Source organism: Theropithecus gelada, chromosome 20 (genome assembly GCF_003255815.1).
Source record: "Theropithecus gelada isolate Dixy chromosome 20, Tgel_1.0, whole genome shotgun sequence".
NCBI classification, from domain to species: domain Eukaryota; kingdom Metazoa; phylum Chordata; class Mammalia; order Primates; family Cercopithecidae; genus Theropithecus; species Theropithecus gelada.
Window position 1 is genome coordinate 26,586,530 of NC_037688.1, and position 24,710 is coordinate 26,611,239.

At 47.6% G+C, this 24,710-nt stretch overlaps 1 protein-coding gene across 3 annotated transcripts in view; it reads left to right on the forward strand.

Moving 5' to 3' along the window:
- The window catches only part of CDH1 (cadherin 1), a 102,318-nt gene that overhangs the window by 11,975 nt on the left and 65,633 nt on the right, over window positions 1-24,710 (forward strand). Inside the window, exon 1 of one of the 3 annotated variants that reach the window (XM_025369985.1) lies at window positions 14,332-14,909. The exons of the other annotated variants lie outside the window; for them this stretch is intronic. The gene's annotated coding sequence lies outside the window, so the exon portion shown is untranslated. Of the gene's footprint in view, window positions 1-14,331; window positions 14,910-24,710 lie in introns of those variants that run through there. 3 annotated transcript variants of the gene reach the window in all.

Genomic DNA, 24,710 nt, shown 5'->3' on the forward strand with positions numbered 1-24,710 from the left:
GTGCAATGGTGCAATCTTGGCTCACTGCAACCTCCGCCTCCTGGGTTCAGGTGATTCTCCTGCCTCACCCTCCTGAGTAACTGAGTACAGGTGCCCGCCACCATGCCTGGCTAATTTTTGCGCTTTTAGTGGAGATGGGATTTCATCATGTTGGCCAGGCCAGTCTTGAAGTCCTGACCTCGGGTGATACACCTGCCTTGTCCTCCCAAAGTGCTGGGATTACAGGCGTGAGCCACCGTGCCCTACCAATAATACAGTTTTGATTTGGGGGAAGGTTTCCAGCACCTAAGTCGTTCTAAACAAGAAGTAATGCCAGCAGCTTCTAGAATGTTCCTTTGGACCAACACTGGAAACAGAGGAGAAAGAGGAACAAGTTGGGGGAGGAAAATTAGTTCTTGGTGAGGAATATATTGAGTTTGAGTGTCTGAAGGACCCAGAGGTGGAGTTTTCGAAGGGGTATTTGGGAATGTCAGCTCTGTGCTTGGAAGAATGTGAAGTACCAGTTTGAAGAAGGATTTGTATAGGATAGTGGTCTTTTTTCCTTAATCTCTGTCAATAGATAGAGTTTTCAGAGACCTCACAAGCTGGAGGATTAAATGATAGAAGGTGTTTATTTGGAGAGTGTTTACTTGAAGGTGGCCAGCAGATGAAAGACAAATATTTGTATCCATTTGCACAGGGTTAGAGAGTGGGTCCTGCCAGCGACCTTGCAGACTTGACAGTTAGTCCTCCCTGTGGTCCAAGGTGGGGAACTTTCATCATCCCGTACTCTAGAAGAGGAATCAGGCTCAGAGGCTGTACTGCTTGCCCCCAAGTCACCCCGCCAGGTAATGGCAGTGCTGGGGCTGCAGGCCGGGCCTTTCATCTTCCAAAACCAGGTCTCTCATCCAGTTCCCTCTACTACCCTGTCGCCAAACTCAGCACCTTCAGTGGGACTTGATTCACCTTTCTAAAGGAAACGTGAACCCTCCTTCCCTTTGGAGAAGCTGTCATTTACCTTTTCATCTCACTGATTTTATTTATTTGATTTTATGATTTTTTAAAAGAAACAGAGTCTTGCTCTGCTGCCCAGGCTGGAGTGCAGTGGTTTGAACTCCTGGGCTCAAGCAATCCTCCCATCTTGGCCTCTCCAAGTGCTGGGATTACAGGTGTGAGCCACCAGGCCTGGCCTGCCTCTCACTAATTTTGATTGTGATGCTAGAATTCAGCTTTTTTTTTTTTTGCCTTTGGAAGGCCTCTTTTGTCTTTTGCTTATGGGCAGTTTCAGCTGGTTTCCCTCTTGACCTTCACTTCCAAATAAATGCTAGCTGAACGGCACTTCTCTTTCTTTCGGTCTCTTTCAACTCTCTGGGTCCTAGAAAATCTATTTATATTGGCCTTCAAGACTTGGGAGTGTGGGGACAGGGAAACCGCCCTAGAGAAACTCTTCTTCCAAATGAGACCTATTGAAGGTGCTTGGGCCAGGCAGGTACCTGGGGCGTGACTCTTGCTGCTGAAAGAGGGAAAGTTACTACTGGGACCTAATGGGGCCTGCCCAGAAGAGTTGAACCTGTTCCACATGAGCAAGATCATAAACGGTGGCCAGCTCAGGACCCCGTGGGATAATTGGTCAAGTTCTAGATAATAATTAGCTGGCTTTGTAATTAGGAGAGCTTGTAACAAGTCAAAAGCCTTTCAAATTTACTTGACCTGGGCAAGTTCAAGAAGAAGAAGAAGAAGAAGAAGAGCACCTGATTCTGTGGTTTGGCATTCAGACACGCCGGTACACCTTCTCTCTCCTTGTTTTTTTTTTTTTTTTTTTTTTTTTTTAAAGACAAGAGTCTCTCTCTGTCGCTCAGGCTGGAGTACAGTGGAGCCATCTTGGCTCACTTTAGCCTCGACCTCCCGAGCTCAAGCAATCCTCCCACCTCAGCCTCCCAAGTAGCTGGGACCACAGACACATGCCACCATGCCCAGCTAATGTTTACAGTTTTTTTTAGAAAAGGGATCTCACTATATTGCCCAGACCGGTCTGGAACTCCTGGGCTCAAGGGATCTTCCCACCTTGGCCTCCCAAAGTGCTGGATTTACAGGCATGACGCCCAGCTGTTTTCTCTATTCCTAAAAGAGAAGTTTCAGCACGTCTTCACCTTCATTGTCGCGGCAGCTTCCTTCCTGGTCTCCCCACTTATTCCTTCCGCTTCCCCCAAGCCAGTCTTTTCTTCATCCATCAGTCAGAGTTGATGGTTTTTAAAATTAAGTTAGAAAATATCACTCCTGCTCAAAATTATCCATGGTTCCCCATTTCAAACAAAATAAGCGCCTAAGTCCTTTCTATGACTTCTGAGGCTTCACTGATCTGTCCTTTGACTCATGTACCTGGGGTCCTCATCTCCTCCCACTCTTCCGTATGCTCACTTTGTCCAACAACTTTGTTTCCTGGTTATACTTAGAACACACTACACACTCTTCTACCTCAGGGCCTTTGCACTGGCTGTGACCATTCCCATAATATCTGCACAGTTCATTCCTTTCTATCCTGAAAAGACTGCAGGCCTTTGCTTAAATGTCACTTCCGCCCTCAGGGAGGCCTTTCCTGAAGCCTTTATTTATTTATTTATTTAGAGATGGAGTCTCACTCTATCACCCAGTCTGGAGTGCAGTGGCACGATCTTGGCTCACTGCAACCTCTGCCTGAGTAGCTGGGATTACAGGCGCCCGCCACCACGCCTGGCTAATTTTTGTATTTTTAGTAGAGATGGGATTTCACCATGTTGACCAGACTGGTCTCGAACTCCTAACCTCATCCACCCGCCTCGGACTCCCAAAGTGCTGGGATTACAGGGATGAGCCACCGTGCCTGGCCCAATTTATTTTTTGAGACAGAGTCTTGCTCTGTCACCTAGGCTGGAGTGCAATGGTTTGACCTCGGCTCACTGCAACCTCAGCCTCCAGAGTAGCTGGGATTATAGGTGCCTGCCCTCACACCTGGCTAATTTTTGTTTTTTTTGTTTTGTTTTGTTTTGTTTGAGACGGAGTCTCATCTCTGTAACCCAGGCTGGCATGCGGTGGCTCGATCTCGGGTCACTGCAACTTCCACCTCCCGGGTTCAAGCAATTCTCCTGTCTCAGCCTCCCAAGTAGCTGGGATTACAGGCGTGTGCCACCATGCCTGGCTAATTTTTGTATTTTTAGTAGAGATGGGGTTTCACCATGTTGGCCAGGCTGGTCTCAAACTCCTGACCTCAGGTGATCCACCTGCCTCGGCCTCCCAAAGTGCGGGGATTACAGGCGTGAGCCATCACACCCCACCTGGATGACCTATTTATGATAGTAAACCCTGCTCTCAGCCCTACCCACCTCTTTTACTTAATTTTCTTCTAGTACTTTTCACTGTCTAACATGCTGTGTATTTCACTTATTTCTCCTGTTCACTGTCTCCTCCCGCTAGAACAGAAGCCTCAGGAGGCCAGGGATTTTTAAGGTCTTTCGTTTTGTACTTGGGCTGTATTGCAGCTAGAATAGTACTTGGTACATAAAAAGGGCTCAGTAAGTAGCAGAAGGAATGAATGAATGAGAGGTTTCAGAATGTATTTAATACAGACAGGTCTATACAGATCTCTCTTTCTAGTGGATATTCCGCCTTAATGGTTTTTTCTTTTTCTTTTTTTCTTTATTATTATACTTTAAGTTCTAGGGTACATGTGCATAACGTGCAGGTTTGTTACATACGTATACTTGTGCCATGTTGGTGAAGGCACGGCTTTATGTAGTAGCCACAGAGAAGGGAGGAGGGGTGTTCTCAGGGCGTGTGCCTCTGGTTGGCATTCCCCAGTTTCTCTGAGCTCTGCACACCCCTGATGTAACCTTACCTAATTGTCTTGTCACAAAACAGCTTGCAGTCTGGAGTCTAAAGGTCAGATGAGCCATTTCTGCCCCACACTTCTGGGTGTAAGGAAGCACCAGATCAAAATCTAGGCAGATACCTGAGCCCGCCAGAGCCATCTGTTTGGTTTCCTATTGTGTGGGTAACACCTTCCTTGAGCAAGGCTCTCAGATACACCCAACACCTTCCCCCTGGGTATCTCCAGCATCCTTCAGACCCATGAATTGTTCAAGAACCGGTGTCCATTCTTCCAGTTTTTGGCAGTGCAGAGGAGCCTGGAAAGAGCTTGATGAGAGATGCAAAAAGCTCAAAGACAAAAATGCAAGGCCGGCCAGGCATGGTGGCTCACACATGTAATCCCAGCACTTCAGGAGGCCGAGGCACAAAAATCCCTTGAACCTGGGAGGCAGAGGTTGCAGTAAACTGAGATCTCGCCACTGCACTCCAGCCTGGGCGACAGAGTGAGACTGTCTCAAAAAAAAAAAAAAAAAAGAAAAAAAAGCAAGTCCTGCTTAATCAGATCTCAGCTAAGATAAAAATCCATCTGATCAATAAATATTCATGAGAGAGTACTGTAGAGCAACATCTTGTAAATCTTATTTTTTTTTTCTTTTTTTCTTGAGATAGAGTCTCACTCTGTTGCCTAGGCTGGAGTGCAGTGGTGCGATCTTGGCTCACTGCAACCTCCACCTCCTGGGTTCAAGCGATTCTCCTGACTCAGCCTCCTGAGTAGCTAATTTTTAGCCACCATGCCCGGCTAATTTTTGTATTTTTAGTAGACACGGGATTTCACTGTTAGCCAGGATGGTCTCAATCTCCTGACCTTGTGATCTGCCCTCTTCGGCCTCCCAAAGGGCTGGGATTACAGGCGTGAGCCACCGTGCCCAGCGCATCTTGTAAATCTTTATGTAACCTAGACCACCCTGCCTTCAGGAGAGTAACTGCTTAATGGGTAGTGTTGCTAGATTTAGCAATTAAGAATACAGGACTCTCAGTTACATTTGACTTTCAGATAAACGATGTCTAGTATTTAGTATAAGTATGTCCCATGCAATATTTGAAACATACTTAAAAAAAATTATTTGGCAGGGGCAGGATGCGGTGGCTCACGTCTGTAATCCCAGCACTTTGGGAGGCCGAGACGGGCGGATCATGAGGTCAGGAGATCGACACCATCCTGGCTAACATGGTGAAAACCCGTCTCTACTAAAAATACGAAAAAAAAAAAAAAAATTAGCCGAGTGTAGTAGCAGGCACCTGTAATCCCAGCTACTCGGGAGACTGAAGCAGGAGAATGACTTGAACCCGGAGGTGGAGCTTGCAGTGAGCTGAGTGAGCCATTGCACTCCAGCCTGGGTGACAGAGCGAAACTCTGTCTCAAAAAAAAAAAAAAAGAAAAAGAAAAAAAAAATTATTCAGCAGGGCGCAGTGGCTCATACCTATAATCCCAGCATTTTGGAAGGTTGAGGTGGGAGGATCCCTTGAGCCCAGGCGTTTGAGACCAGCCTGGGCAACATAAGGAGACCCTGTATCTACAAAAGACTTTTAAAAATTTGCCAGGCCTGGTGGGATGAGCTGGTAGTCCCAGCTACCCGGGAGGCTAAGGTGGGAGGATCACCTGAGACCACAGAGGTCAAGGCTGCAGTGAGCTGTGATTGCGTCCCTGCACTCCAGTGTGGGCGACAAAGTGAGACACTGTCTCAAGAAAAAAAAAAAAGGTATTTGTCGTTGTCTTCTCTATTGTGATCATAAGCAACAGTGTATTGAGTGGTGCTTTCTGTATGCTGAACTCTTCCCGTATGCCATCTCCTGTAACCCTCATGCACATAGGTGTGTCATGCACACAGGAAGTGGGAGGGCCTGGCCGTATGTCTGGTGGCTGTTGGACTCCAAAGTCTGTGCTCTTTACAGCAGGAAAAGGCAACTCACATGATAGTCTGTGAGCAGCCAGGTGAAAGGGATGGATCATTCCTCCTCTGAAGGTCTCAGGTGACGGAGGCATTTGCCTGTCCCCTCACCGAATGAATTTTTGCTGAGTACCTGCCAAGCCCTCTGCTAGGCATTGGGGGTGCAGCAGGGCCCAAACAGAGAAAAACCCCTGTCCTCGTGGAGTTTCTCTTCTAATTGGAGGGGACAAGTAGACGGTGAGGTATGGAAGAAAGAATAAAACTCAGCAGGAAGGGGATAAAAACTATGCATTGGGGTGGAGAAATTTAGGGGCAGTCATCACTAAGAAGGATGGCATTTGTGTAAAGATGAAGAAGTGAGGTGCTCAGTAGGTGTTAGAATTGGACTGTGTCAGCTAGGTGTCATAGTTTATGACTGTAATCCCAGGCCAAGGCAGGTAGATCTCTTGAGCCCAGGAGTTCAAGACCAGCCTGGGCATGATAGTGAGAACCCCGTCTCTACAAAAAATCCAAAAATTAGCCGGGTATAGTGGCATATGCCTGTAGTCCCAGCTACTTGGGAGGCTGGGGTGGGAGGATCACTTGAGCCTGGGAGGTTGAAGCTGCCTGGGAGGTTTAGTCATGATCGCACCACTGCACTCCAACCTGGGTGACAGGGCAGGGCAAGACTCTGTCTCAAAAAAAAAAAAAAGAATTGGACTGTGTGTCTTGAGGGGACTGGACTTCTACATTCAAGTCTATATTCATGTCATTGAAAAAAATTGTTCTCTAGTCACGCATTTTTCTTTTAATTTTTAAATGTTTTGTTAAAATAAAAAGAGAGACAGGGTCTTCTTATGTGTGTTGCCCAGGCTAGTCTTGAACTCCTGAGCTTAAGCAATACCCCTGCCTTGGCCTCCCGAAGTGCTAGGATTACAGGTCTGAGCCACCATGCCCGGCCAGGCCAGGCATTCTCTAGAGAAGGAATCCTGAGGGCTCATTTTCACATCTCCTTTATTTTTTATTTATTTATCTTTCTCTTTTGACCTGCCACTTTAGGAACTTCTCCTTTAAAGGGTATCAGAGTCAAAGGAATCTGGAAATCTAGGAAATCATGCTCATCCCAAGCCACCCCCCATCCCTCTGCATGTTGCCCAAGAGGAATATTGCTCTAGTGGAGTTTTCTAAAAAAATTTTTTTTTTTGAGGCAGAGTCTTGCTCTTGTTGCCCAGGCTAGGGTACAGTGGACCGATCTCGGCTCACTGCAACCTCTGCCTCCCGGGTTCAAGCGATTCTCTTGCCTCAGCCTCCTGAGTAGCTGGGATTACAGGCCTGTGCCACCACACCCGGCTAATTTTTATAGTTTTAGTAGAGATGGGGTTTCACTATGTTGGCCAGGCTGGTCTCCAACTCCTGACCTTAGATGATAAGCCCTCCTCGGCCTCCCACAGTGCTGGGATTACAGGCATGAATGAGCCACTGCGCCTAGCCGAGTTTTCTAAAGATTCTTACTGCAGAGGAATGAGATTTTCCTAAACAGGCATCGTGACCTCTTGGGCAGAATTTTTTTTTTTTTGGGTGCATGTATACAAGTGTTCCTAGGACCTGGTACTTACTGTGGAAACTGGACTTCAGTACGAGGCTTCCTCCCCAACAAATTCTTCACCACGACTATATGGTAGTGTTTGAAAAAGGGAACAAGATGACCAACTTGTTTGTGGGGAGAGTTGTGGCTTTCCTATTGGAAAACATCATCCCTTGAACAAGCAGTGAGGCAAACACCTGGGCACTTACTTTATGAACAGGTGGGGTGGAGCCCTGAGTCACCGACATTGAGAGGCCTCTCCTGGTGAGGTTTTTCAATATCAGACTGAATCAGCAGTGACATCACCTTCTATAGTGACAGGTACTCTAGGTGCCGGCTCTTAGTCATGAGTCCCAGGAGATACTAGCCCTAGATCTCTTCTCTGTTAGCTTGATGCTAAGAGGTTTTGGAGAAATGACAGCTGCTTGGTGACGTTCATGTGGCTGGTTTCATTACCACCTAACTCCCAGGCTTGTCATCATGACTACACTTTCTGGAGAAAATAGAATGTGTAGTTGTATTTTCTGTAAGTTTTGCCTTCTTGTCTCAAGTCTGCATTTAAAAAGAGGCCAGGTGCGGTAGCTCACACCTGTAATCCAGCAGTTTGGGAGGCCAAAGTGGGAGGACTGCTTGAGCCCAGAAGTTGGAGACCAGATTGGGCAACAAAGTGAAACCCTGTCTCTATATACAAAAACAATTACCCAGGCATGGTGGCATGTGTCTGTGATCCCAGCTTCACGGGAGGCTGAGGCAGGCAGATCCCTGGAGTCCAGGAGGTTGAGGCTGCAGTGAGCTGTGTTTTGTGCCACTGCACTCCAGCTTAGGTGACAGAGCGAGACGCTCTCTCAAAAACAAAAAACAAAATGAAACAAAGCCCTCTGCTACTGCTTGAGGTTTTTGGATGTTTCAGAGCTCTATTTTGAGTCTTTAATTCTTTTTTTTTGGGGGGGGCGGGGGACAGAATCTTGCTCTGTCACCCAGGCTGGAGCGCAGGGTTGCAGTCTCAGCTCACTGCAACCTCTACCTCCCGGGTTCAAGCGATTTTCCTTTCTCAGCCTCCCAAGTAGCTGGGATTATAGGTCAGCGCCACCATGCCCGTCTAATTTTTGTATTTTTAGTAGAGACAGGGTTTCACCATGTTGGCCAGGCTAGTCCTGACCGCAAGTGATCCGCCCACCTTGGCCTCCCAAAGTGCTAGGATTACAGGTGTGAGCCACTGCCCAGCTGAGTTTTTGATTTTGAAACTTCATGTAAGTTGTACTTATTTTTCTTGGGACTTGGTAATTTGGTTATGATTTTTCATCCTTCTTTCTGCTAATCCTCTCACCTTCACCATGGGAGTGTTTAAATACCTGGGAAGGTGTTCAACCTAGGAAACCACATTTCACTTGCCAGATGTGAGGTTTCATTTCTGGTTTCGACGGAGATTTGACTCTTCAGCATTTATTTCTCTTTTAGCCTATGAATGTCTCTTAGAGAAGATTAACTGGGAGGGTGTAATGTAGCAGGATTGCCTGGATTCCAATCCCAGTTGAACCCTTACTTGTCCTGTGATTTGGGGCAAGTTTCTTTTCTCTTCTTTTCTTTTCCTTTCTTTTCTGTTTTTTAGACAGAGTCTTGCTCTGTCACCCAGGCTGGAGTGGAGTGGTACAATTTTGGCTCACTGCAACCTCTGCGTCCTGGGTTCAAGTCATCCCCATTCTGCCACCTCAGCCTCCCAAGTAGCTGGGACTACAGGCTCATGCCACCACTCCAGGCTAATTTTTTTTTTTTTTTTTTTGTATTTTTTATAGAGACGAGGTTTTGTCATGTTGCTCAGGGTGGTTTGGAACTCCTGAGCTCAAGCCATCTGCCCGCCTTGGCCTCCCAAAGTGCTGGGATTACAGGTGTGAGTTGCTGCACTGGCCTGTGACTTACTTTCTTTTTTTTCCTTTTTTTTTTTTTTTTTTTTTTTGCATCCTTCCCCTCTACCCCAACCCCATCCCATTTTGCCTAGGGCAGCCTTCCTTTTATTTATTTATTTTTTTTTGAGAGAGAGAGAGAGAGACCCAAATGGGAATTCCCTAGGGCCAATTTATTTATTTATTTATTTATTTTTTTATTTTTATTTTTATTTTTTTTTGAGACGGAGTCTCGCTCTGTCGCCCAGGTGGGAGTGCAGTGGCCGGATCTCAGCTCACTGCAAGCTCCGCCTCCCGGGTTTACGCCATTCTCCTGCCTCAGCCTCCCGAGTAGCTGGGACTACAGGCGCCCGCCACCTCGCCCGGCTAGTTTTTTGTATTTTTTAGTAGAGACGGGGTTTCACCGTGCTAGCCAGGATGGTCTCGATCTCCTGACCTCGTGATCCGCCCGTCTCGGCCTCCCAAAGTGCTGGGATTACAGGCTTGAGCCACCGCGCCCGGCCCCTAGGGCCAATTTCTTAATCTTTCTGTGCCTGAGTCCTGTCACCTGTACAAAGGGGATAAACGTAGCTCCTACCACAAAGGATTGCAATGAGATTTCAATGAGTTGGCGTGTGCGAAGTGCTTCCAGTGCCTGGTACGCAGCAACCACTCTTCATTTAGTTTTTATTGGCTGGGCTCGGTGGAGCACATCTGTAGTCCTGCTACTTGGGAGGTTGAGGCAGGAGGATCACTGGAGCCTGGGAGTTTTGAGGCTCCAGTGCATGCTGATTGTGCCTGTGAATAGCGACTGCTCTCCAGCGTGGGCAATGTCTCAAGAATCAATCTCTAAAAAAATAAATTAGTTTTTCTCATTAGATATTTCTGCTTTAGACCTGTGTCAAGGGAGTGAAAAAACATGTGGGAGTGGTGTAAATGTCAAAGGAGCCACAGAGGTTATGAGGAAGAGTGACACCCCTTTGTCACTTTGCTCTTGACCTCCTAAAGGATAAGACGCTCCTTTGACCCAACACCCATTTGAGTGCAATTTTTTTTTTTTTTTTGAGATGGAGTCTTGCTCTGTTGCCCAGATTGGAGTACAGTGGCGCCATCTCGGCTCACTGCAACCTCTGCCTCCCAGGTTCACGCCATTCTCCTGCCTCAGCCTTCTGAGTAGCTGGGATTACAGGCGCCTGCCACCATGCCCAGCCAGTTTTTTCTATTTTTGGTAGAGACGGGGTTTCACCATGTTGGTCAGGCTGGTCTCAAACTCCTGACCTCAGGTGATCTGCGTCCCCAGCCTTCTCAAAGTGTTGGGATTACAGGTGTGAGCCACCGTGCCCAGCTAATTAAATTTAATTAATTTATTTTAAAAAATACAAGGTCTCACTGTGTTGCCCAGGTTAGTCTCCAACTCCTGGGCTCGGGCGATCCTCCTGCCTCAGCCTCCCACAGTGCTGGGATTATAGGGGGCACAGTGGCTCATGCCTGTAATCCCAACCCTTTGGGAGGCCGAGGCAGGAGAATCACTTGAGCGCAAGGGTTTGAGACCAGCCTGGGCAATGTAGCAAGACCCCCATCTCTACCAATAATAATAGTATTGTTATACAATAACCACAATGGTCATTGCATTCGTTTATTGATTGAGTACTCAGCTGTTCATGTATGATCTTGTTTTTTAAATCCTTACATCAGCCTTAGAGTTAGATACTATGACAATTTCATTTTATTTTCTTCTTCTTCTTCTTCTTTTTTTTTTTTTTTTTTTTGAGATGGAATCTTGCTCTGTTGCCTGGGCTGGAGTGCAGTGGCATGATCTTGGCTCACTGCAACCTCTGCCTCCCGAGTTCAAGCAATTCTCCTGCCTCAGCCTCCCAAGTAGCTGGGATTACAGGCATGTACCACTATGCCCAGTGAATTTTTGTATTTTTTAGTGGAGACAGGGTTTCACCATTTTGGCCAGGCTGGTCTCAAACTCCTCACCTCAGGTACCATGCCCGGCCTGGCAATTCCATTTTCAAATCATAAACAGAAACTTCTAGAGGCCATTCACTTACCTAGAGTTCCACAGCTAGGGGAGCTGGGAAGGAAAAGGTGTGTGTCCTGCCCTGGCTGGCTTTTATCCCTCCCGTGCCCAGCGGCTCTATTTCAAAGAATATTCCTATTCTAGATCCATCACTTTGGCCTAGAAAGGAACCTCATGTCAAGATCCACCCATGCAGCCCCTAAAATCCCCTTTACCACTGTGCCCGGCTGGGTTTTTAAAATTCTAGTTTTCCATAGATGGGAATGTGAATTGTCTTGTAAAGTATTCTATTTTTATTTATTTATTTATTTGTTTATTTGGAGACAAAGTCTTGCTCTTGTCCCTTAGGCTGGAGTGCAGTGGCACGATCTTGGCTCACCGCAAGCTCTGCCTCCCAGGTTCACTCCATTCTGCTGCCTCAGCCTCCTGAGTAGCTGGGACTACAGGTGCCTGCCACCACGCCCAGCTATTTTTTTTGTATTTTTAGTAGAGACGTGGTTTCACCATGTTAGCCAGAATGGTCTGGATCTCCTGACCCCGTGATCCGCCCGCCTCAGCCTCCCAAAATGCTGGGATTACAGGCATGAACCACCATGCCCGGCCCTTGTATTTTAAATTCTAGTTTTCCAAAGATGGGAATGTGAATTGTCTTGTAAAGTATAACCGTCTCCTGCCCCTCCTTTATAACAGGCCTTGGAGAATTTTGCCTCTCCTTTATAATAGGCCTTGGAGAATGTTTCTCCTCCATTCTTTATCTTTAATCTGGGCAAGTTGTTTTTATTAATAATATTGCAGACCACCACATACACCTTGAGGTTTAGTTCTCGGCACAGTGTGTGAGTGCCTTCTGTGTGCTCTGTGTCAGTTACCAGCCTTGTCTCCAGGAGTTTGGAGATGACCCAGGGGTGATAGAAAGCACTGGGATGCCAAGTCATCAGACAATGGGCTCATTCAGAATCCAGGTGTGGTGGGACTGTGTGGGCTGGATCAGCTGGCAGAGCTTCCCCAGGGTGGGGAGGCCAGGGGGAGTCTGGGATGTGGGGTGGCATGTGAGCAGGAAGACGGGGAGACTCTCAGCCTCTGTTGTTGGCTGAGAGGGGGATGCCCCAAGCCTGGAGGGGTGGGGGCGGGACCTCCTGTGCAGAGAGGGGAGACAGGAACATGACAGATGGTATATTTGGATGGTGACTCAGACAGGTCAAGTGAAACTGAACTTCCGGTCCTCGAGTCACACAGGAGGGTAGGGGCTGTGAGAAAACTCCCTCGTTGGTTGGTTCTTCGTACAGGGCCTTTGAGGCAGATAGGGCCCAACAGAGCCTGGCAGGACTGCAGAAGGACAATAGTGTGGCTGGTTGGGTGGGGCCCTGTTGGCCTGAAGGCTAGCAAGCTGGGAGAACCTGGAGAACCCGGGCAGCAGGTCCTCCACCTTCTCTCTGCCTGGGGCAGCCCTTGGAGAGGCCTGAGTAGTCCAGGCTGATATATCAGGCCTGGGGCAGCCCTGCTGGGCTATCCCATACCCTCTCTGCTGCCCCAGATGTTTATCCCAAATCCCCTCCTCCTCAAGCTTGCTTCTAGGTGCCCATCTCACCCATCCTGTCCATCCACGTGTCCATCCTCCATTCATTTGTTCGGTAATGATGGAGGGGCTGTTATGTGCCAAGCACTGTTCTGAATGGGGGATACAGAGACCCAGACACATATGAATGTTCCCTCCTCATGGAATTTGTATTCTCAGGTATTGCGGGGAGCAGGCAATAAACATAATCCATGTGCAAAATATTTAGAGTGCTGGGTGGAGACAGGTGTGTAGGAAAGATGAATTGGAATGGGGCATTGCTGGGAAGCACTGGGGTGATCTGAGAAGGCCTCACTGAAGGGGCCATTTGAGCAAAGACCCGATAGAGTTGAAGGATCAGGCCATGTGACTAGGTAGGGAAGGGTGTTCTAGACGGAGGGAACAGCAAAAACACACCCCTGATACTGAGCAGCAGGACAAGGTCAGTGATCAAGGGGCACGGGCTGGCAGAAGGGCAGAGGGGGTGGCAGCATGTGGAGGGCCTTGTACCCATCACCAGGACTTTGTCTTTCCCTCGGTACTCCTCTGGGCCTTTGGCCCAGATCCACCGGCTGCCTTCTCCCGCCAGTTCTGCCTCCCCTCTCCATTCTGGGCAGTGGAGCCTGGTGGTTAGTAGCATGGGCACTGGCCTGCCTGCTCAGGTTCTGAACTGAGCATAGAGGCCTGGGCCTCTCCTGGACTTCTGCTCCACTTGGCCCAGGGTGGGGCCATGGACTCCCATTTCCAATGGTGCTGCTGGCTCTGGCATATTCTAACCCCCTCCACTGGGGACACCTCCCAGTGTTCCCTGCCTGGCTCATTTCTCTCTCAGGGCCAGCTTCATTGTTGCTACCTCCAGGAAGCCTTCTCTGATCCTCATCCCCAAGGCCTGTGTCAGGATACATCCCACCCCTTCCCTTTGCCAGTTGGGATTCCCTGGGTTCCTTTATGCTCCTCCACCAGGCTGGGTACTTGGGAAGTATTCACAGCCCCCAGCATTAAGCCTGGTGTGTAGTTGCCACTCAGTGAGTAGTTTGATGAGGGGCTCTTTGCTGCGGGAGGGTTAGGCTGCAGAGTCACCCCCCAACCCCCAGTGGAGGTGACATCTCCATCTTTTGGGGACTTTTGCAGGGAGCGAGTGCATTATAATGGAGAGGAAGAAGCCAGAGTCCTAAAATTCCACTATTTTTTCATCTCATTTTGCTCCTCTCAAAAACAAAACAAAAACACAGGCCAGGCACGGTGGATCACGCCTGTATTCTCAGCACTTTGGGAGGCCGAGGCCAGAGGATCACCTGAGGTCAGGAGTTTGAGACCAGCCTGGCCAACATGGCAAAACCCAGTCTCTACTAAAAATATAAAAATGAGCCGGGCATGGTGGTGGGCGCCTATAATCCTAGCTACTCAGGAGGCTGAGGCAGGAGAATCGCTTGAACCTGGGAGGCGGAGGTTGCCAAGAGTGAGCACCACTGCACTCCAGCCTGGGTGACAGAGCAAGACTCTGAAAAAAGAAAAGTCTCAAAAAAAAGAAAAGCCTAAAACCAGCTGAGCTTAGGTGGATCTCTCTGGCCATCTTTTTAAACAGTAAGGGACCTTTAGAAGTTTGATTCCTCTCTTCCCCTCAGCAAGGCTATTTGCTTCCTGAAGATAAATCAGTGGTAAAAAGTAGCTTAATTTAAAGCATTCAATTCCCCTGCTTTTTACATTGAGGAGAAATTATGGTGACAGCTATTCCTGTTTTGCGTGCTTAGTACCAGCCAGGCACTGAGCCCAAAACTCCAACTCACTCTTGACTGTGGAGCCAACCCTGTGCCAGAAGAAAATCCCCACTCCCTACAATGTGTGGAATTCACATTATAGTTGGAGGCGGGCTGGTGGGGAGAAACAAACACAGCCTGTAGATCCCGGAGAATGCCTGGTGCGGGTGCTGGGGGAAGAAGTCCAATTTCAGCTGCGAAAATGGGTCTTGGGAGTGGGTTTACACCTCAAATTCCCTTATGGCCACAGTCCATTGGCTCCTAGCCTCCTCCCCACTTTACAGATGAAGAGACTGAGGTTTAGAGAGGGGAACAGCCGGCTTGATAGAGGCAACTGCTGAGGCAGTTGAGGAAAGGTGAGGACCTCCCAGAGTGGGAGGGGCAAGGGACCTGGAAGTAGGGGAGGGAAGAAGAAATTTTGTGGAGGGGTCTCCTGCCCTCGGTCCTCCTCCCCCACTTCTGGGAAAGTGGATACAGGTACCGGCTCCATCATTTGAAATGCTGATTAGTTCATTAGCAGTTGTTTACAGGCCTTTGGCCTGTCTGACATTTTAACCCTGTGAAGTCTGAGGAAACAGTTCTCTGTCTTTAATATGCTTCAAAACCGCCTGCAAAACTAACTACAAGTGCAGACTGCACCCCTAGAGATTCTGATGTTTAAGTCAGGAGTGAGTCCAGGAATCTGCGTTTTAAAATAAGCCCATCCTGTGCTGGAACTGGTGGTCCCTGGATCCCACTACGAGGACAAGCCGGGTGAGAGCAGGTTTCCAAACCTGGGCCAGAGCTGGGGGTGGTCACATGGAGAGCTTAAAAGTGGAGACTTTGAGGGGCTTTCCCTCCCAGAGGTTTCGAGTCAAGAGATTTGAGAGTTGATGTTTGTTTTCTTTGTTTACTTTTGAAAAAAGATGATTATTGATTGGGCTTGGTGGGGGATGGGCTATGAAGCCACCCGAAGTTGTAGACAAAGGTGTGTGTCTGTGTGTGTATGTGTGTGTGTGATCAGTTCACAGATGTGCATCATGTCCACATCTTTCATCAGATTTCTCTGAGGAATCATCCCAGATGACATTTAGGGCTGACTGAGTGGCATTACTAGTCTAAAATGGGAGCCGGCCAGGCGTGGTGGCTCACACCTGTAATCCCAGCACTTTGGGAGCCTAAGGCGGGTGGATTACCTGAGGTCAGGAGTTTGACACCAGCCTGGCCTACATGGCAAAACCCCATCTCTACTAAAAACACAAAAATTAGCCAGGTGTGGTGCTGTGTGCCTGTGGTCCAAGCTACTTGGGAGGCTGAGACAGGAGAATTGCTTGAACTGGGAGGAAGAGGCTGCAGCAAACTGAGATCACGTCACTGCACGCCAGCTTGGGCAATAGAGTGACACTCCATCTCAAAATAAAATAAAATAACATAGAGCCAATCTCAGGGTCTATCAAGACAGAGGTGAAGGGAAATGAAGTTGAGGCCTGCAAACTCCCCGTGTGTTCTTGGAGAAGCAAAACAAGCAAAATATGCAAGGTGTGTAGCAGCACCAGCAACTCAGTGGTGGAGGAGGGATTCCAGTGTATTTGGACAAGAGACCGTAGGTGGCCAGGGGGCCCCTTCCTTCTGCCTGTCTGTTCATCTGTTCACCCATCATTCACTCTTCCATTCAGGTAGTCATTAGGCACCTGCTGTATCCAAGATCTCAGCCATCTAGGCTCCTAGTGCAGGGAGGGTAGACTGGATAATGCAGACGAGTGGATGATTTCACAAGTTAACTTACATGGTTTTGGGAAGAGGCATCACTTTTATGAGTCTGCAAACACAACTCCCTTATTTCTGACTTGCCCAACCCAATATTAAAATGCATCACCAAACTCTCCTGCTGTCTGGGAGAAGCCAGCATGAAACTCAAGCTGAGCAGAAAACAGATCCAGCATGGAGATAAGGCAGCTGCAGTTTCACTTTTAGGTTGGGCCAACTAAGAAGTTTGGGGACTTTCCGTGCTGTGAATGGGGAATTAAATTGCTTTTTTATTTTTATTTTTTATTTTTCGAGATGGAGTCTCGCTCTGTCGCCAGGTACAGTGGTGTGATCTCGGCTCACTGTAACCTCTGCCTCCTGGGTTCAAGCGATTTGCCTGCCTCAGCCTCCTGAGTAGCTGGGACCACAGGCACCCGCCACCACACCGGCTAATTTTTGTATTTTTAGTAGAGACGGGGTTTCACCATGTTGGCCAGGATGGTCTCATTCTCCTGACTTCGTGATCCGCCCGCCTCGGCCTCCCAAAGTGCTGGGATTACAGACGTGAGCCACTGCGCCTGGCTGCTTTTTAATTTTTTTGGAAAGGTGGAGGGGATTTGGTCTATGATTAATCCATCTGGAGTTTGGTAACAGATCCAGCAGGTATGTAAGGCATTTTAGTTATTTGAATCTAAATGAAATCCCAAAATCGCAGGGCAATTAATCATGAACCTGAGGGCTCCTGAGTTGTCTTTGCTTGTTTGCCTCAAGCCAGGTGACTTGTCCCTTTTTTTTTTTTTCTTTATTTCTAGACATGTCATGACTTTCAGATATTTAACACTTTTTAAAAGATTTGTTTTCCTCTCATGGGAAATTTCTCTGTCACAGTTGGATCTAGTTTCTCTTTCTATCTTGTGCCTTGTTTTTAGTTAATCTTCTCCTATGTGTCAAATAATCAAAGACCCTTCAGTTATTTATTGATCGAGAACCCCTCGGTTACTGATATGCATTTAGTTTTACATTTGTGAGATTGTTTAGTGTTTCACACCAACTCTACTGTAATTTTATATCGGCAGGGCGTGGTGGCTCACGTCTGTAATCCCAGCACTTTGGGAGGCTGAGGCAGGCGAATCACGAGGTCAGGAGTTTGAGACCGGTCTGGCCAACATGGTGAAACCCCTTCTCTACTAAAAATACAGAAAATTAGCTGGGTGTGGTGGCATGGGCCTGTAGTCCCACCTACTTGAGAGGCTGACACAGGAGAATCGCTTGAACCCAGGAGGCAGAGGTTGCAGTGAGCCGAGATCTCACCACTACACTCCAGCCTGGGCGACAGAGCAAGATTCTGTTTACAAAAAAAAAAAAAATTTTTTTATTATCCCATTTTATGGATGAAGACACTGAGGCTCTGAGACATGCCCTTGACTATTTAGTGGCAGGGCAAAGATTCACAACTTGTCCCTAACTGCCGGATGCACCACTTCCCTTCCTTGAGAAAACTGACTCAGGCTCTCCCAAAATCCACGGGACCAGTAGCAGGATTTCTTTCAAGGGCATCTTGTCTTCCTGTCAATGTTTTCCCTCTGTGAAATGGCATTAGTAGAACCTACTTCGTAAGGTTTTGGGGGAGATTAAATGAGATGAACAATATAGAATGTCATGTATGCACTCAGAAATACTATTAGTTATTACTGATAATGGGTAAACATAATTGCTATTATGATTAACACTGACATAGCCTTACTTTATGTGGGCATTGCCCTGAGCATTAGTATAGTAACATATAATTCTCCCAGTTATTCTGTGGGAGTAGTAAGTTCCAGACCATATTTTGTTTTTGTTTTTGTTTTTGTTTTTGTTTTTTGAGACAGAGTCTCACTCTGTGGCCCAGGCTGGAGTGCAGTGGTGTGATCTTGGCTCACTACAACCTCTGCCTCCTGGGTTCAAGCAATCCTCCTGCCTCAGCCTCTTGAGTAGCTGGGATTACAGTGCCCACCATCACACCCGGCTAATTTTTGTATTTTTAGTAGAGATGGGGTTTCACGATGTTGGCCAGGATGGTCTCGAGCTCCTGACCTCAAGTGATCCGCCTGTCTCGGCCTCCCAAATTGCTGGGATTACAGGCGTGAGCCACTGTGCCCGGCCTAGACCCCGTTTTTCTATGAGGAAACTAAGATCCAGAGAGGTTCATTTAGCTGTGGTCTACTGTGACAGGGAGATTTGTCACTTAGAAAGTTTTAGGGTCGTTTTATTTTCATAATAGAACACAATGAACCAGACCATCCCTGCTCCATTTTAGACCATTAAGTTTCAATAATGAGAAAGTTGGGATTCCCCAGAGACGGGGATTCTCTTTCTCATAGTAGCAAGACTTCCCAAAACAACATTTCTTTTTCAAGACTTCATTAAGAATCTCTTGTTTATATCTTGTCTTTTGTTGTTATTGTTGCTCATTTGTTTTTGTATTTGCTTTGTTCATTCCCACCTCTCCAACAAAGAATTTTGAAGTTTGGGGCACCCAGATGCATAACTGCATAATAGCTATATGTATTTCTCAGAAAGGGTTAAGGAAATGGGCAAAGGAGAAGTAAGAATAAAAGATAAGAGGAGAGCTACGTGTGGTAGCGTGCACCTGTATTGACAGCTACTTGGGAGGCTGAAGCAGGAGGATCACTTGAGCCTAGGTGTTCCAGACCAGCTTGGGCAACATAGAGAGATCCCCATCTCTAAAAATATGTTATAAAATATTTTAATTACATTTTTTTTTGTTTTTTTGAGACGGAGTTTCGCTCTTGTTGCCCAGGGTGGAGTGCAATGGTGTGATCTTGGCTCACCGCAATCTGTGCCTCCAGGATTCAAGTGCCTCAGCCTTCCAAGTAGCTGGAATTACAGGCATGTGTCACCACACCCAGCTAATTTTGTATTTTTAGTAGAGACGAGGTTTCTCCATGTTGGTCAGGCTGGTCTCGAACTCCTGACCTTAGGTGATCTGCCCTCCTTGGCCTCCCAAAGTTCTGGGATTACAGGCGTGAGCCATCGCGCCTGGCTTAATTACAATTTAAAAAGAAAGATGAGTATAGAAAGAAGGTTGGATACTGATGTGCTTGCCACAGACCTAGATCCCTGCTAAAAGCAGACCACAAATTTGACTCTGAGCAAACAGGAAAATAAGATCAGTTGCATAATTAGGTTTCTATGAGTTAAGCATAAATCTGTGTCTTAGAGAGGATCCGGCTTCTCCACAGAGCTGTTAACTTCATGTGATTTTGGCAACAGCCCTTAATGCTTAGGCCTTTCCATTGGTATTTATCATTATGCAGCTAATACATGTTTGATGTGGGGAAAACACTGGAAAATACAGATAGCTAAAAGAAAAAAGCTGGGTGCAATGGTACGTGTTTATAATCCTAGGTGTTCTGGAGGCTGAGGTGAGAGGATCAGTTGAACCCAAGTGTTCAACTCCAGCCTCCACGGGGAGATACCATCTCTTAATAAAAACAAAAATATTTAAATTGTGTGTAAAGTCACTATCTAGATATCACCACCAGGGAACATTTTTGTATACATCCTCCTAGAAGTGAGGTCTCTATTATTATCTTGTATGTTGTAATATAAATGCAAGAATAAGTAATGGCATTTTACTAAAGCAAATCGTTATCCAACACTCTCCTGCCTCAGGGCCATTGTGCCTGCTATTCCCCGTGTCCGCAGCACCCTTCCCCCAGGTGTCCTCATGCCACTTTTGCTTATCTCTTTCCAGTCTCTGCTCAAACTGCCCCAGTTCTCAGCAGAGTCTGTCTTGGATAATAGCTTGCATCTATACCCTTGTCACTGTACCACCCACCCTGCCTTTCTTCCATGGCACTAATTACTATTCAACTTCATGAACTGCTTGTCTTCCTCTCTTTGAATATGAGGTCCTTGAGGGTGGGTCTGTTTTGTTCATTGCTGTATGTCTAGGGCTTGGGCTCAGAATTCTGCCCAGCATACAGGAAGTCCTCAGATATTTGAATATGAATGACTACACAGCTATTTCTCTTGTTTCTATATTTATTACAAATCGATCTATATCAATAACTACTAAAATATGCCTATAGAAATGTTTCATACATAGAGTTAGATTTATGTACATATGTTTTTTCAAAATCATGCTCTTGCTCTTCCTACTTCAATGTCTATTGGCTGCTTTCTGATTCCTTCGAGGCAGCATGTGGTAAAATGTCTCTAAATTGTACCGTGGTCTATCAGGTGTTCATAGAAAACCTTCTGCAAATGCAATTTCTTTTCTTTTTTTTTTTTTGATTGATACAGGGTCTCACTATGTTGCCCAGGCTGGTCTTGAGCTCCTGGGATCAAGTGATCCTCCTGCTTCGGTCTCTCAAAATGCTGGGATTACAAGCATGAGCCACTGTGCCTGACCTGCAAATGTAATTTCATAATTAAAATATTTTATCCATGGCTGGGAGTGGTGGTTCACACCTACAATCCAAGCACTTTGGGAGGCCAACGTGGGAGGATCACTGGAGTCCAGGAGTTCAAGACCAGCCTGGGCAACACAGGGAGACCCCATCTCTACAAAAGATAAAAACATTAGCTGGGGCCAGGAGCTGTGGCTCACGCTGGGGACTATAGGTGCGTGCCACCACACCTGGCTAATTTCTTTTGTATTCTTAGTAGAGACGGGGTTTCACCATGTTAGCCAGGATGGTCTCGATCTTCTGACCTCATGATCCGCCCGTCTCAGCCTCCCAAAGTGCTGGGATTACAGGCTTGAGCCACCGCGCCCACCCTTTTTTTTTTTTTTTTTTTTTTTAAAGAAAATGGTAGCCTCTGATGGCTACTGTCATGCCCCTGGCTGTTTTCAGGTCCGAGTCTGTCTGGAGACCTTTCCTCCCTGTCAGTTAGGGGTCCTTTCTTGGCTACTATTATATTGCTTTCTTCACCTTTGCCTCAGAATCATACAGTTGGAAGGGCTTTTGGGGCCACCTGGCCTAGCCCTCTCTACCACCACCAGGTGTGTGCTCTGGGGAGCTCCGCCTCCCGTCGTAAAACTATCACCTTCCTGATTGGGCCTGTCGTCCACAAGACACTGCCTGGCTAGGCATCCCCTGACTACACCTTCTCCTGTGCCTTAAAGGACCTAGAGGTAAAGGTTTGGGTCTCTTGTGTCCCATCCCTACTGCCAGAACCCAAAGGTCCCCAGCACATAGAGGGCCCTTAGGGGATGTTCCTGGACAGATGAATGACTCCACTTCTGCCTTCAGGTGGGTACCAGCCAGTCGACATCCAGATTCATTCAGAGCCTGCCATGGGCAAGGCACCAGCCCTGCGCCTTCAGAGAACGTGGCAATAAGGAAGGATTTCAGAGAGCGGCACATTCTAGAAGGAAGTAAAGCAGTGAAACGGAGTAGGGAGTGCCTGGGGTAGTGGCGCAGGGCCCCTCTAGCTGAGGAGTGGGTCAGGCAGGAGGACGCTTGTGTGGTACTTCGTGGTAGAAAGGAGGACGCCATGAAGAGAGCAATAGGAAGAGAATTCCAAGCAGAAGAACAGCAAGGGCTGAGAGCCTGAGACGGGAAGGAGCGCGGTATGCGGAGTGGGCAAGAGGCCCAGTGTGGCAGGGCCTGGTGGGCAGATGGGCTCACAGGCGGGAGATAAGCTGGGAGGGGAAGGCAGAGGCTAGAGCTGATCTCTAGTTTTTTAGACCTTGTCTTCCAAAAGACAGATAAGTGCCTCTGCCTCCGTCAGCTTCCACCGAGATGAAGTGATACAAACCAGATCGTGCAGCCAACTCCTGCGTCAGGTTCCACAGGAATCCTTTCCCCGCCAGCGGAGGAGGCGCTCCGTCTTTTGGAAATGATGTGCAGGAGACAGAGCTGATTCTCATTTCTTCCATGCACACGGCTAAGCACGGGCTGGTGTGTGAGAAAGGGTTCGGGGCGGGCGGTTGGTGGGAGTTAGCTCCCGGCTGTTCTGCCTTGTAGTCCCAGGCAACTCAGACCTTCCCTGGCTGCTACTCACACCTACGCTTTCCTATGCAAACTCTGATCTTCTTTTTCAGCCGTAGAATCCCAGAATAGCAGCTAATATATATTGAGCCCCTTTATTTTTTCTTTTTAAGACGGGGTCTCACTTTGTCACCCAAGCTGGAGTGCAGTGCAGATCACAGCTCACTGTAGCCTTGAACTCCTCGGCTCAAGCAATCCTCCCACCTGATCTCCCAAGTAGCTGGGACCATAGGCCTGTGCCACCATACCAGGCTAATTAAAAAAACTTTTTTTGTAGCCGGGCGCGGTGGCGCATGCCTGTAATCCCAGCACTTTGGGAGGTGGAAGCGGGTGAATCACGAGGTCAAGAGATTGAGACTATCCTGGCCGACATGATGAAACCCCATCTCTACTAAAAATACAAAAATTAGCTGGGCATGGTGGTGTGCTCCTGTAGTCCCAGCTACTCTGGAGGCTGAGGCAGGATAATCGCTTGAACCCCGGAGGCGGAGGTTGCAGTGAGCCAAGATCGTGCCACTGCATGCCAGCCTGGTGACAGAGCGAGACTCCATCTAAAAAAAAAAAAATTTTTTTTTGTAAAGATGAGATCTCACTATGTTGCCCGGGCTGGTCTCAAACTCCTGGCATCTTGCCTCTGCCTCCTAAAGTGCTGGGATTCCAGGTGTGAGCCACCGTGCCTAGCCCATTGAACTTTTATTCTGTGTCTGGCAGTGCTAAAGGGCTTTACGTGGATTCACTTGTTGAATCATCCCATGCCCTTAGGAAATAGAGACCATCACTATTTCTGTTTTGCATACGAGGAAATTGAGGCAGGAGAGGTGAAATCACATGCCCAAGATGGCATAGTTGATAAGTGGTTCTGGGGCTTGAACTTGGGTCGTCTGACCTCTGACCTGGGGCTCTCAACCACTTAATGCTACACTGGGACCCTGACTTAAGGACTCAGGGTCTAGGCTCCTTATCTCAAAATTGGCCCCGTGTTGCCACACAACGGCCAGTCGCTCATGTCCTTGCCTTGCTTACCACCTAATCGGGCAGGCCTAGCAGACAGGGACACTGTCTTTCTTATCCTCTTCGTGCCATGCACAGAAGGGCAGGACTCCATTAGAACTTGGAAGCTTCCTCTCTAATTTATGGTTTGTTCCTCTCCAACATATGGGAGAGATAGATAAGTCTCTTTAATTAGTTCACTAAGATTAATAAGCCATAGACCCATCAAGGAAAATTCAATAAATGCTCACTGGGCATCTTTTATGCACCAGGCTCTGTCTACATTCAGAGCGAGAGAACAGTCACAGCTGACATCTATGGACCACTTACAACTGGCCTGGCTCTGGGCTAACCCCCGCTGTGTACAGATATTATGTATACTTCACTCCATACCCTGTGACGTAGGTCTTCCTGAAAATCACCACACTATGTCAAATCACCTATTAAAAACACCAGACTTAGGCTGGGCGCGGTGGCTCAAGCCTGTAATCCCAGTATTTTGGGAGGCTGAGGCAGGTGGATTGCTTGTGCCCAGGAGTTTGAGACCAGCCTGGGCAACAGAGTGAGACCCCATCCTAACAAAAAATACAAAAAGTACAAAAAAATTACCTGGTAGTCCCAGCTACCTGGAAGGCTGAGATGGGAGGATCGCTTGAGCCTGGGAGGTCAATGCTGCAGTGAGCCGTGATTGTGCCATTGGACTCCAGCCTGGACAACAGAGTGAGACCCAGTCTCAAAAAACAAAAACAAAAACCACCAGGCTTACGGGAAAATGGGTTCAGGAGCTCAGCACTCAAGAACTTCATCATAATACATTAGATAAAAAGAATTTTGCTTGTGGAAATGGGTCTCTGAAGGGTTGCGGCTTGTTATTATAAGCGGGGGAAGGAGAATTGTCTGAAATGAGATGGAAGTTGTAACACCAGGTGTGGGCGGGTGAGGTGTGTAACACATGAGCTGAGGCAGTTGGAGAAGGTGGGTGTTTTGTGCATCCCTGTGCTTAGCTGGATAGAGTCTTCTGCATTCACCTAGTGTTGGTTGGAGACAAAATTGCACATGTGAGCAACCTTGACATTGAGTTATGCTCAAGTTATTTTCCCCTTTTTTTTTTGTTGAGATGGAGTCTCGCTCTGTCACCCAGGCTGGAGTGCAGTGGCACAATCTCAGCTCACTGCAACCTTCGCCTCTTGGGTTCAAGTGATTCTCCTGCCTCAGCCTCCCCAGTAGCTGGGATTACAGGTGTGCACCACCACTCCCAGCTAATTTTTTTGTATTTTTAGTAGAGGCAGGGTTTCACCATGTTGGCCAGGCTGGTGTCGAACTCCTGACCTCAGGTGATCTGCCTGCTCTGGCCTCCCAAAGTGCTGGGATTACAGGTGTGAGCCACCACACCCAGCCTGCTCAAGTTATTTCCTAATACATCGTTTACACTGAAAC